This window comes from Amblyraja radiata, unplaced genomic scaffold (assembly GCF_010909765.2).
Source record: "Amblyraja radiata isolate CabotCenter1 unplaced genomic scaffold, sAmbRad1.1.pri scaffold_425_ctg1, whole genome shotgun sequence".
NCBI classification, from domain to species: Eukaryota; Metazoa; Chordata; class Chondrichthyes; order Rajiformes; family Rajidae; genus Amblyraja; species Amblyraja radiata.
The window spans coordinates 140,170-154,738 of record NW_022630531.1 but is presented as its reverse complement, the minus strand read 5'-3'; positions in this window follow the sequence as shown (position 1 = coordinate 154,738).

Genomic DNA, 14,569 nt, shown 5'->3' with positions numbered 1-14,569 from the left:
CGACGCCCGTTAACCTCCCGCCTCCGACTCGTTCTCCCCGACCCCCCCCCCCCCCTCTCTCCCCATCCCTCTGTCTCCCTCCACCCACTCTCTCTCCCTCTCTGTCTCTTCCCCTCCCTCTCTCTCACCCCTCTCTTTCTTCCCCCCTAAACCCCCCCCCCCTCTTGGTCCCCCCACTTCCTCCCCCCCCCCCTCTGGTCTCGCACCCCGCCCTCCCTCTCTGCCCCTTCCACCCCCTCTTTCCCCCTCCCTTCCTACTTGGACAGCAGGCAAACACAATATTGTCACTGTTTCTCAGTACATGTGACAATAATAAGTGTGGGCACAGTAGTGCAGCTGGTAGAACCGCTGGCTCACGGCGCCGGAGACTCTGGTTCGATTCTAACCACGGCCACTGTTTGTATGGAATTTGCATGTTTTCTTATGATAACGTGTGTTTCCTCCCACATCCCTATGGCATGCTGGCATAAACATCAATTGCCCTCTGTAAATGTGCCCCTAATATGCAAAACGCTAGATAACATAAAACTAGTGTGAGCGGGTGATCGATTGATGATTGGCATGGACTCGCTGGGCCGAAGGGCCTGTTTGCATACTGTGCCTCTGAACTCTGAATGCTGAAGCTAAAGTGTGAGAATAAGTCGCGTTTTTATGCCGCAACGGTGTATTCTGTCAACAGGTGTTGACCTTGTGTCGATCCAGAATCAAGAAGAGAATGCACCCGTGGGATTGAACAGTGGGAGACGGACAATTGTTGTGAGTCAGCGCATTGTTTAGATGCCGCAGGGAATAAGTTACAGCAACAGCCTGGGGACCATTGTCAGGGCAAGTCGAGGATCACAGCCGGGTCTCCCTCCCTCCGTGCAGGGTGCGGGTAGATCCGGCGCGTGGCCTGACAGCAACCCGCTGATCGGAGCGCCTCATCTCCGTCATGTGGTCTGCCTTTTAGCAGAGTGGGGTGGTGACAGCTATGGGTGGAGGAAAACAGACAACACTTGATAATTCCATTATTTTGATTTATCACAGCTCCTCCAATGTCTCCGATGACGGAGTTCCTGGAAAGGTGTGATGTATCGCAGCTGATGCATTTGTCAAATCATTATCGCCAGAGGCTGGAAGAGGCGATTCAAGAGGAGAATGTTGTCTACGTTCTAGCATACGAGAGATATTTCAGTGAGCAAGAGTACAAGGTAGGGAGAGGAATGGACGAGTGGGTAACTTCAGCCGATACACAAATGTTTTCATGCACAAATATTGTGGGCCGAAGGGTTCATTCTTGTGCTGTACCACTTGTAATGAGTCGAGTCGTATGCATGTCAAGGTACAACACATGTTTATTAAAGTCTACTCACTCACAGCATTCATCTGCATGGTGTTACAGTAACTAGCAGCTACTCACACTAATTACCAATAAACATAATATTACATAGTGTCCAAGCAAAGATACTATAAACATACTATAAACATAGTAAACACAAACTGTTCCCCCGCAACGCTGATTACACTGCGAGAGGCATAACTGAAGTCGGGCTTACTGAAATGGCGGAAGTTGCGCTCCGTTGCGTACTACACGTCAGTATATTGGAATTTGCAGGAGTGGTCTATTTGCTCCACTCTAGTATCTTTGCTAATTACTTAAGCAGACTTCTGATAATATAAACCGCATAGTAGGCCAGGCTTCTACCAACAAACATTACAAATAGTTAGTAAGAAGTAAGCAATCTACACTTCTCTCTATAATTACAGCGCAGTCACAAAGAATATCCCGTACAGACACAAACATGCCATAATATTCAGGATGTGGGACAATACATTGACACAACCCAGTGTTTCAATGATTCACATCGCTAATAAATTTTCAAAACACTGGCGACAGAATAGTTATCTGCACATTTTACATTTCTGGCATAATTAATATGTGATCAACTTCCCTTTAACCATATAACCATATAACAATTACAGCACGGAAACAGGCCATCTCGACCCCTCTAGTCCGTGCCGAACACATAATCTCCCCTAGTCCCATATACCTGCGCTCAGACCATAACCCTCCATTCCTTTCCCATCCATATAACTATCCAATTTATTTTTAAATGATAAAAACGAACCTGCCTCCACCACCTTCACTGGAAGCTCATTCCACACAGCTACCACTCTCTGAGTAAAGAAGTTCCCCCTCATGTTACCCCTAAACTTCAGTCCCTTAATTCTCAAGTCATGTCCCCTTGTTTGAATCTTCCCTACTCTCAGTGGGAAAAGCTTTTCCACGTCAACTCTGTCTATCCCTCTCATCATTTTAAAAACCTCTATCAAGTCCCCCCTTAACCTTCTGCGCTCCAAAGAATAAAGCCCTAACTTGTTCAACCTTTCTCTGTAACTTAGTTGCTGAAACCCAGGCAACATTCTAGTAAATCTCCTCTGTACTCTCTCTATTTTGTTGACATCCTTCCTATAATTAGGCGACCAAAATTGTACACCATACTCCAGAATTGGCCTCACCAATGCCTTGTACAATTTTAACATTACATCCCAACTTCTATACTCAATGCTCTGATTTATAAAGGCCAGCACACCAAAAGCTTTCTTTACCACTCTTACATCCTTGCTTTCCACCAGGTAGACACGAATGCTGGAGAAACTCAGCGGGTGAGGCAGCATCTATGGAGTGAAGGAAATAGGTGACGTTTCGGGTCGAGACCTTTCGTCCGACTGATGTGAGGGTGGGGTGGGAGGGGAGCGGGATGAAGAAAGGAAGAGGCGGGGACTCAGAGGCTGAGGGAGAGCTGGGAAGGAGGGAGAAAGCAGGGACAACCTGACATTGGAGAAATCAATGTTCATACCGCTGGGGTGTAAACGGCCCAAGCGGAATATGAGGTGCTGCTCCTCCAATTTTCGGTAGGCTTCACTCTGGCCATGGAGGAGGCCCAGGACAGAAAGGTCGGATTGAGAATGGGATGGGGAGTTGAAGTGCTGAGCCACTGGGAGATCAGGTTGGTTATTGCGAACCGAGGGGAGGTGTTGGGCGAAACGATCGCCAAGCCTACACTTGTTCTCACCGATGTAGAGCAGCTGACATCTAGAGCAGCGGATGCAATAGATGAGGTTGGAGGAGGTGCAGGTGAACCTCTGCCTCACCTGGAAAGACTGCTTTGGTCCTTGAATGGAGTCAGGGGGGGGGGGGGGGGTAAAGCTACAAGTGTAGCATTTCCTGCTGTTGCAAGGGAAAGTGCCCGGGGAGGGGGTGGTTTGGGTGGGAAGGGAAGAATTGACCAGGGAGTTACGGAGGGAGCAGTCTCTGCGGAAAGCCGAAAGGGGAGGAGATGGGAAGATGTGGCCAGCGATGGGATCCCGTTGGAGGTGGCGAAAATGACGGAGGATTATCTGTTGTATGTGATGGCTGGTAGGGTGGAAGATGCGGACAAGGGGTCTCTGCCCTTGTTACGAGTGGGGGGATGGGGAGTGAGAGCGGAACCACGGGATATAGAAGAGGCCCTGGTGAGAGCCTCATCTGTAGTAGATGAGCCTCATCTGTAGTAGATGAGCCTCATCTGTAGTAGATGTAGTCCCCTGTTCCCTGAAGAATGAGGACATCTCCGATGCCCGTTCTGGAATCCACCAGAGTCATTTTTAATCTTCTCTGCCAAATGGATACAGTTGTCACCATCAAGCCGCAGCAAGAGTGGGGGCCGCTGATGATAAAGTCACATCTGGGATCCTGCAGGTCCCCGCTGCAATGGAGGGATATCAAGAGAGACAGAGAGAGAAAGAGATAGAGAGAGATCAAGATAGAGAGCGAGATAGAGAAATAGGGAGATATCAAGAGAGACAGAGAGAGAAATTGAGAGATAGAAAGAGATAGAGAGAGATCAAGAGACAGAGATATATATATATATAGAGAGAGGGAGAGATAGAGAGAGAGAGAGAGAGAGAGAGAAATAGAGAGAGAGATTGAGAGCGAGATAGAGATTTTAAGGGGAGCTGGTCGGTGATTGGATGCGATCCCCTTGACGACAGCGTAAAGGGTGGGGGGCGCGAGGAGTCGGTGACAGGATTGGAACTTGGGGGAGAGAGAAAGATGAATGATGGAGAGTGAAGAATAATACGGAGGGGAAGGATTTCTCTCTCTCTCCCCCTGTTCCACTTTCCACGGGGCCGCCTCCTCCTCCTTTCTTCGCCCGCTCACCGTCCAGTGCGGCTCTGGCTCGGCTCCATCTGGGCACAGACCCGGTCTCCGGCCTCGTCGCTCCCGCTGGCGTTGGTTGATGCTCGCTCCGGCCCAGGCTGCCATCCCCTCACTCCTCCCTCCCTCCTCCTGCTCCTTCACTCTCCTCGTCCCTCCCTCCCTCCCTCCACCCCACACTTGTTCACTCCCTCCACTCCCACTGTGTTTCCTCATCCCCTGCTCCTCTCTATCCCTGTTCCCTCCATCCCTTCACTCCCTCCCTCCTCTCTAGCCTTCTTCCCTCCTTCCCCCCATTCTAGCCCTCATCTCTCCACTCCCCCCACCCCCACATATTTATTCACTCATTCCCCCTCTCTATCCCTCCCCCTACCCCCACACATTCCCTCACTCACTCCCCCTCTCTATCCCTCCCCCCACCCTCACACACTCCCCCTATCTAGCCCTCCACCATATCCCCTCACTCACTCCCCCTCTCTATCCCTACCCCACCCCCACATATTCCCTCACTCACTCCCACTCTCTATCCCTCCCTCTACCCCCACATATTCCCTCACTCACTCCCTTTCCCTAGCCCTCCCCTATCCCCACTCATTCCTCTCACCCCCTTCAACGACTCTGCTTCAGTTTGCAGCTTTATTTTATTTCAAAAATAAGGTGGGGAGGGGAGAAGTGAGGGGGGAAAGGGGGAGGGGAGAAGTGAGGGGGGAAAGGGGGAGGGGAGAAGTGAGGGGGAAAGGGGAGGGGAGAAGTGAGGGGGAAAGGGGGAGACAGAGGAGGAGATGAGAGAGGGGAGGGGGGAGAGAGGAGGGGGAAGAGAGAGGAGGGGGGAGGGTGGGTAGGCTGGGGGGGGGAGATGGGGAGAAGAGATGCCAGGGGAAGAGAGCCCCAACTCGCAGGCACGTTTAGAGAGGGAGAGGGACGGGGCAGAGAGAGAAAGAGAGGGGCAGAGACAGAGAGAGGGGAGGAAGAGAGCGGGGAAGAGGGGGTCATTAGTGCGTTGTTTTTTCAAGATGTGACAACACACAAACAAATAAATGAACACACACACACACACAGATCCAAGATCAGAGTTTTATAATTATGGAGATGGATAGATACAGATATAGAGGAAAGCTTAAGAAGTTCAAATTTATTGCCACATGCACCAATTAAGGTCCAGTGATATTTCAGTTCCCATACATCCATACGAAGTAAAAAGCAACAAGACACACAGCCACATAAAATAAAAATGTAACAGAAACATCCACCACAGCGGAATCCACATTCCTCACTGTGATGGAAGGTAATACAGTTCAATCACCTTCCTCGTTTGTTCACCCGTGGTCGGGGCTGTTGAACCCTCCGCAGTCGCCGCTGCCGACGGTCCGATGTCCGAAGCCGTCGCGTTGGGATGATGGAAACTCCGGCGTCGGGAAGGATTAGAACACCCCGCAGCATGGAGCTTCCGAGTCGGCCTCTTCTTACCGGAGACCGCGGGCTTCACGGTGTTAAAGTCCACAGGCCCCGAGGTTGGAGCTCCTCACGGGTGATCCTCGGCAAAGGAGAAAAATCGCATCTCCGTCGAGGTAAGTGACTGAAAAAAAGTTTCCCGTTTCCCCCAATTCCCCCCCCCCCCCAATGTAAAAACAACCTAGAAACACTAAAACATACTTTTAAAACAATCTTAAAATACGGGAAGTGGTGACTCCGGATTAATCCTGACGCCTTTCACCAGCGAGAAAAAGACAGAGGAATGACGGAGAGATGGCACACGAGGGAGGGGGGAGATGCCCGTTTAATTTGGAGAATTCAATGTTCATGTCATTGGGCTGTGAGCTATGAGGTGCTGTCCCTCCAGTTTGCGTGTCACCTCACTCTGGCAATGGAGGAGGCCCAGGATAGAAAGATCAGTGTGGGAGTGGGAAGGGGAGTTAAAATGGTTGGCAACCGGGAGATCCAGCAGGCCTTGGCGGTCCGAGCGCAAGTGTAGGGTGCAATGCGCGCCTAGTCTAGATACAAGGAACAGTAGATGCTGGTTTACAAAAAGAGACACAATCTCCTGGAGTAACTTGCACCTCTGGGGAGCATGGACAGGCAGCATTCTAGGTCGTGACCCTTCTTCAGACTGCTTGGTGTGGAGGGTGGAAAAAGTTGGAATGGAGAGGTGGGAGTGGTCGCCTAATATTCCATTCCCTCTACAAATGCCGCCTGACCCATTGAGTTCCTCCATTGCTTTAGAGGGAATGGACAGACGACATTTTCAGTCAGAACCCTTCTTCAGACTGATTGGAGAGGGTGGGGGGAGGAAGCTGGAAAAGAGAGATGGGGGCTGGACAAAGCCTGGCAAGTGATAGGTGGATACAAAATGCTGGAGTAACTCAGCGGGACAGGCAGCATCTCTAGAGAGAAGGAATGGGTGATGTTTCTGGTTGAGACCCTTCTTCAGAAGTGATAGGTGGATATAGGTGAGGGAGACACAAGAAACTGCAGATGCTGGAATCTTGCAGAGAACACAATTTAGTTAGATGCACAGAATATCTTGCCCAGAGTGGGGGAATCGAGGACCACAGGACATGGGTTCAAGGTGAAGGGGAAATGATTTAATAGGAGTCTGAGGGGTAACTTTTTAACAGAGGGTGGTGGGTGTACGGAACGAGCTGACGGGAGAGGGACTTAAGGCTGGGACTATCCCAACATTTAAGAAACAGTTACAGACAGGTACATAGTTAGGCCAAGTTTGGAGGGATATGGACCAAATGCAGGCAGGTGGGACTAGTGTAGCCGGGACATGTTGGTTGGTGTGAGCAAGTTGGGCCGAAGGTCCTGTTTCCACACTGTATCACTCTATGTCTATAACACAAAGAGCTGGAGTAACTCAGCGGGTCAGGCAGCATCTGTGGAGAACATGGATAGGTAACGTTTCACACAGTGCTGAAGTATCTCAGCGGGTCAGGCAGCATCTGTGGAGAACATGGATAGGTGACATTTCACACAATGCTTGAGTAACTCAGCGGGTCAGGCAGCATCTGTGGGGAACATGGATAGGTGAAACCCTTGGCACACTCAGCGCACACAAAGGGTCTCTCTCCGGTGTGTATCCACTGGTGCTCCCGCAGCCCCCGTGTTCTCTTGTCACAGTGGGAGCAGCTCCTCGCCGACGTGGGCCCGCCGGTGCTGCCGCAACCCCCGCGAGCTGTCAAACGACTCACCACAGTACGGGCAGTCGTAGGGCGGGCCACTGGTGTGCACATGCTGGTGAGACAGGGCGTGGGAGGCCATGGCAAAGCGCTCTCCACACACCGGGCTGGGGACAAGGCGGTTGCAGGCGTGCACCCGCTGGTGGGACAGCAGACTGGTGGAGCAGATGAAGACCTTGCCGCACTGGATGCAGGTGTAGGGATGCTCGCCGGTGTGGGTGCGCTGGTGCTTCAGCAGGTAGTCGGAGCGGGTGAAGCACTTGCCGCATTGGGCACAGGTGTAGGGGCGCTCGCCGGTGTGGGTGCGCTGGTGCTCCAGCAGCCTGCTGGAGTTGGTGAAGCCCTTGCCGCACTGGGCACATGTGAAGGGGCGCTCGCCGGTGTGGGAGCGCTGGTGCATCAGCAGGTTGGAGGAGCTTGTGAAACCCTTGCCGCACTGGACGCAGGTGTAGGGACGCTCGCCGGTGTGTGTGCGCTGGTGCTTCTGCTGGCTGCCAGAGTTGGTGAAGCCCTTGCCGCACTGGGCACAGGTGAAGGGGCGCTCGCCGGTGTGGGAGCGCTGGTGCATCAGCAGGTTGGAGGAGCTGGTGAAGCCTTTGCCGCACAGGGTGCAGGTGTAGGGACGCTCGCCGTTGTGGGTGCGCTGGTGCTTCTGCAGGTCGCTGGAGCTGATGAAGCCCTTGCCGCCCTGGGCGCAGGTGTAGGGGCGCGCGCCGGAATGGGTGCGCTGGTGCACCAGCAGGCTGCTGGACTGGGTGAAGCCCTTGCCGCACTGGGCGCAGGTGTAGGGGTACTCGCCGGTGTGGGTGCGCTGGTGCCTCAGCAGGCCGCTGTACTGGGTGAAGCTCTTGCCGCAGTCGCTGCAGGTGTAGGGACGCTCCCTGATGTGCACACGCCTGTGCACCTTCAGGTGGTTGGACGACTTGAAGCCTTTGCCGCAGTCAGGGCAGGTGAAGGGCCGCTCACTGCTGTGCACCCGCTGGTGCTCCCGCAGCCCCGCCAACTGTGTAAAGCTCTTGCCGCAGGTGGAGCATCCATAGGGCCTCTCGCCCGTGTGCACCCGCTGGTGTCTCTTCAGGACCTTTGCCGTCATGAAGCTCTTGCCGCACTCCAAGCAGTCGAAGAGACGTTCTCCCGTGTGCACCCGCCGGTGGGTCTCCAGCTCGCTCGGGTACTGCCAGGCCTTGCCACATACGTCGCACTCATAACGCTTCTCCTTGTTGTGCCCCGTCATGTGGTCCTCCATCGAAGCTCAGGCCCTCGAAGCTCAGCCCGCACACGAAGCAGATGGGGGGGGGGGGCGGCTCACCGGCACCCTGGTCGCCCTCAATGGCCGCTCACATCCCTGGTCTCTCTGTCCACAGCAACGGCTCCTAAACCCTGCAGGAGGGGAACACAGAGGGTCAACAAGCTGGCAAACAGTACATTACTAATGCGCGAACATTACTAGTGCTGGAAGTGGGGGTGTGAGCGGAGGGCAGGGGGATGCGAGGAGAGGGGGAGGGGAGCAGGGATGAAGGAGGCAGTGCTGCAGTCGGAGGACTAGAGACGGTGGATCGCAGCCTGCCGCCACCAGGGAGGGGGTGAAGGGGGATGGAGAGGAAGGGGTGCAGGGGGATGGGGAGGAGGGGGTGAGGGGGGGGAAGGAGTGGAGAGATGGTGAGGAGTCAAGTGGGGAAGGGGAATGAGGACAGTGGAAGTGAGAGGAAGGGGCGAAGAGAGGAGAGTGAGGGGAAAGGGGACTGGAAGAGGAGTGGGTTTGGGGGAGAAGGGAGGGAGTGGGGTGAGGACCCTGCCCCGTGATGCACCCCCGCCCTGCCCTGTGACGTATCCCCGCCCTGCCCTGTGTATCCCCGCCCTGCCCTGTGACGTATCCCCGCCCTGCCCTGTGTATCCCCGCCCTGCCCTGTGTATCCCCGCCCAGCCCTGTGACGTATCACTGCCCTGCCCTGTGACGTATCCCCGCCCTGCCCTGTGTATCACCGCCCTGCCCAGTGACGTATCACCGCCCTGCCCCGTGACGTATCACCGCCCTGCCCTGTGTATCCCCGCCCTGCCCTGTGACGTATCCCCGCCCTGCGCCGTGACGTATCCCCGCCCTGCCCTGTGACGTATCACCGCCCTGCCCTGTGTATCCCCGCCCTGCCCCGTGACGTATCCCCGCCCTGCCCTGTGTATCCCTGCCCTGCCCTGTGATGTATCCCCGCCCTGCCCTGTGTATCACCGCCCTGCGCCGTGACGTATCACAGCCCTGCCCTGTGATGTATCCCCGCCCTGCCCTGTGACGTATCACAGCCCTGCCCTGTGTATCCCCGCCCTGCCCTGTGACGTATCCCCGCCCTGCGCCGTGACGTATCCCCGCCCTGCCCTGTGACGTATCCCCGCCCTGCCCTGTGACGTATCCCCGCCCTGCCCTGTGACGTATCCCCGCCCTGCCCTGTGACGTAGCCCCGCCCTGCCCTGTGACGTATCCCCGCCCTGCCCCGTGATGCACCCCTGCCCTGCCCCGTGATGCACCCCTGCCCTGCCCTGTGTATCACCGCCCTGCGCCGTGACGTACTCCTGCCCCACATACGTACGACCGGCGCCGTGAGGTCACGGTGGGGCAGCCGGCACCGCCCCGCCAGCGTTTGTGGGGAACGTGGATTAGTTTCTCCGCGGCCTCCCGCCGCCAGGTTGGCGCTGCAGCCGGAGGACCAGAGGGCGCCCAGACTCACTCACTGACATCCCCCTCCGCCCGCGCGCCTCGGGCTCCGGCCGCAGGATCGACCTCAGGGAGGGAGGACCGGGTGGGGAAAGGACGTGGGGCCGAGCGGCGGCGGGGCTGTTCCCGCCTCTTCGTCTCACGTCACAAAGGACCAGGTCCCACCCCCTCCTTGCGACCAACCAATCAGAGCCGCGTCCCCGCCCCCGCCCCTTGGACGGACAGCGCCCTCTGCCAATCGGAGCTGCCCACCCCGCCCTAGCAACGGTTGCCATGGCGTGGACGCGGCTCCTACACCACGTGGGGGGGGGGGGCAGACTACAAAATGCTGCAGTAACTCAGCGGGACGGGCAGCATCTCTGGAGAGAAGGAATGTGTAACGTTTCGAGGTCGAGACCCTTCCTCAGACTGAGAGTCGCAGGAGAGATATAGACGGTGATGTGGAGTGAAAAGCTTTTCCATAGAAACATAGGCAATGGATACAGGAGTCGGCCATTCAGCGCTTCGAGCCAGCACTCCCATTCAATATGATCATGGCTGATCATCCACAAACCGTATCCCGTTCCTGCCTTCTCCCCATATTCCCTGATTCCGCTATCTTTAGGAGCTCTATCTAGCTCTCTCTTGAAAGTATCCAGATAACCGGCCTCCTCCTGAGGCAGAGAATTCCACAGACTAGCAACTGCATTGTGTGAAAAAATGTTTCCGCGTCTCCGTTCTAAATGGCTTGCCCCTTATTCTTAAACTATGGCCCCTGGTTCTGAACTCCCCCAACATCGGATACATGTTTCCTGCCTCTAGCAAAGTGTGTCCAGGTTCAACTCCTGAAGGACCGTGTTGGGGCACTGGAGAAGCCGCTGGATGACCTCAGGATCATCCGGGGAAATCCTGGACAGGACCTACAGTAAGATCGTTACACCGAAGTTACCTGAAGAGACAGGGGACAGGTCTGCGAGTCAAAAGGCGACGCTGAGGCATAACCGAAGAGACAGATGTCTGGCAGAGCCGTGGTAGTCGGGGACAGACAGGGGTTTCTGCGGCAACAGGTGGGAGTCAATGATGGTGTGTTGCCTCCCTGGTGCCAGGATCCCAATCCGTGTATCCGTGATCCAAGATGGCAGCACATGTCTCCTCCTGTCTCTAACTGTGTCTGTTTGTTTTACTAATATGACTGAGTGACTGAGTGATTTTTCTGTAAGTCATCAGCGAGCATTATCATTCGAATTATCATTCCGTCGGGAAACCACGGAACGGATTTCTTATAGGACTCTCCCTGCACTAATGTGTGGCGTCGTTGGTTGAGGCGAAATAGTCTGGCTGCTTTTCTCCTCGATTTTTGGGATCTCAACGTACAATGTCGCTGCTCGTGGCTGCTCTTTTCCTATTAATTTGGAGCGGCACCGGGGGAAGCCCCCACGGGACCGAAACCCCCTGTCCAGTCAACTCTACACCGGTTTTACCATGCCGGGGGACGTGCGCTTCTGGCAGTCCGCTGGGCATTAGTTTGTCACCTATGACTCTTCTGCCCCCCGCATCTATGGACTTGGCCCGTCTGGTCAGCTTGATGGCCTTACAAGACAACTTTATTATTCCTTCAAGTTGCCTTCGTGACTTTTTTATATTTTTAAAGATTTAAAAAGATATTTCAATCAAATCTATAAGGTCTGATTATAGGTGTATAATTGTTCTGTTGCTGCTGATTTCAGGGAATGTTCAACCTAACCCAGGCCCAGGCTCTGCTGAGTCTGCTGTTAATTTTAACACCCCTGCTGAATTTGAATCAAGGTCTGGACTTGGTTTCATCCATTTGAATGTGCGCAGTATGATTGCTAAAATGGATATGATTCGTATCTGAGCTCATTCAACTGATGCTGATGTTATTGTCATATCTGAAACTTGGCTAAACAAAGCAGTTTTAAACAAGGATATCAACATTGACGGCTACAATGTGTATAGGACTGACCGACCCAAGAAGGGCGGAGGGGTCGCAGTCTATGTCAAATCTAAGTTTCATGTGAAGATCCGTCTATCTACATCAGTGAGTAAGCAATTTGAATTTCTGGCTCTTGACATGGAAATCTCAAAAACTCTCCACATCACTGTCGTCGGTTGCTATAGGCCACCTTCAGCTATCAGCTGCACCTTACCATCTTTAATGGAGCTTTTATCCGGGATGAACTTTAATGAAATTGTCCTTATTGGTGACCTAAACTGGAACTGGCTGCTACCAGCATCAGATGATTTTAAAGCATTTTGTGATTCGTTTAATTTCTTTCAGATTGTTGACAGTCCTACTAGACCTAATCTGAAATGTCCGGAAAAATCTTCTTTAATTGATCTTATCTTAACTAATGTTCCTCATAAATATTCTGCTGCTTCTGTTTTTGCCAATGACATCAGTGACCACTGTGTCATTGCAACAGTAAGAAATACAAAAGTTCCTAAAACCAAACCGCGTGTCATCATAAAGCGGGACATGAAACATTTTGTGGAGCAAGCATTTTTTCATGACCTGTTTCTCTTTGGCTGGAAGAAAATTAATGTAATTCCTGATGTTGAAAAGGTCTGGAAATTCTTTTATGATGGTTTTATTGAAATTGTTAACAAGCACGCTCCTTTTAGGAAGTATAGAATAAAGGGCAGGGATAATGCATGGTTCACGTCAGAGTTATCCAATTTACTGCATGAGCGCAATGTGGCATGGTCTAAAGCCAGGAGTACTGGTCTTGGATCAGACTGGTTGCTCTTTAGGCAGCTGCGAAATGCAAGCACAGTTGCAATTAGAAAAGCCAAAGCTGATAATTTCCTTACTGAAACTTCAAATAACCTAAACAATCCGTTGAAATTCTGGAAAACCATTAAATCAATAACTGGAAATAAAAATGTTATTGAGCTACCTCCATGCATTGTCAAAGACTCTACCCAAATTTATGAAAAGGCTGACATGCTTGGTTGTTTTAATGAGCATTTCATTGCCTCTGGTTCACTTTTCAACTCTCAAAACACAGCTCAAGGCTCCTCTGCTTGCTCTGATAATAGTTGTTTTTTTGAGGGACAAGCCTTTACTTTTGACGCTGTTACATTTAGGATTAAGATTAGGATTAGGATTAGGATTAGGATTAAATTTATTGTCATTTGGACCCCTTGAGGTCCATACGAAATGTCGTTTCTGCAGCCACACATTACAAAACAAAAAGACCCGAGACACAACACAGTTTACACAAACATCCATCACATCGTTGTGATGGAAGGCAAAAAAAACTTATCTCTCCACTGCACTCCCCCCCTCCCCCCCCCCATGTCAGTCAAAGTCAAAGTCAAAGCCCCCGGCTGGCGATGGCGATTGTCCCGCGGCCATTAAAGCCACGCCGGGTGATGCAAGGTCGCGCACCGGGTCTTGGTGTTAGAGCCTCCGGCGGGCGCTCGCAGAGACCCGCCGCCATTCCAAGCCGCGCGGGGCGATGGTGTAAGGCCCCGCTCAGGTGCTCTTCAACTCCGCAACTCGGGCGGGAGAAGTCGCCGTTGCGGAAGCCCCGAAAAGCGGTCTCCCAGCAGGGACCCGCGGGCTCCCGGTGCCGCCGTCCGCCAAACCCGCAGTTGCAGCCTCGGAATCTCCGGGGGTCGGGTCACAGCAGCGTCCACCACAGCTCCACCCGCTCCGGACTCGGCCAGCCCCGTGACGGTGAGTAGTCGGCAGCTCCGCAGCTGGAACCCCAGGTCGTTCCTGCTGGAGGCCGCTCCACGTTGCAGCCCCAACGACAACGGAGGCCCGACAAAGAAAAGGTCGGGTCTCCCGTGCAGGGGAAAGATTTAACGTTACCCCCTCCCCCCCACACCACCCCACCCCCCCATACACATACCCCAACAAAAAAAATAACAAAAACTACATAAAAACGAGACAAAAAAATAATAAAACACAGACGGACTGCAGAGGCCGCTGCTGACGAGAGTCGCGCCGCCCACTTTCAGAGGTGCATAAGGCCCTGAGATGTTTAGACAAAAAAAATCGGCAGGTCCAGACAACCTTGAGCCTTACTCCCTAAAGTTAGCGGCTGATTTTATTGCATTGCCTCTGACTTATCTTTTTAATCTATCGCTGGAGACAAACAAAATTCCCCTTAATTGGAAATCTGCCTTTGTTCCCCCACTGTTAAAAGGGAGGGACCCCACTGTGCTAAACAACTATAGGCCCATCTCCAAACTGTCTGTTTTAATTAAGGTGCTGGAATCCATTGTAAACCAACAACTGAAGGACTTTTTTTTATCAACTAACGGTATTTTATCTGAATTTCAATCTGGTTTTAGGAAAAAATATAGTACGTCAGCAGCTGCTTTAAAAGTAGTAAATGATTTTATTGAATTTTTAGACAATAAGCAACACTGTGCAGCCCTTTTCGTTGACCTATCAAAGGCTTTCGATACTGTGGATCATGCCTTATTGTTACAAAGACTATGCAGCATCGGTTTGTCTGATCAAGCTGTCTGTTGGTTTAAAAACTATCTACC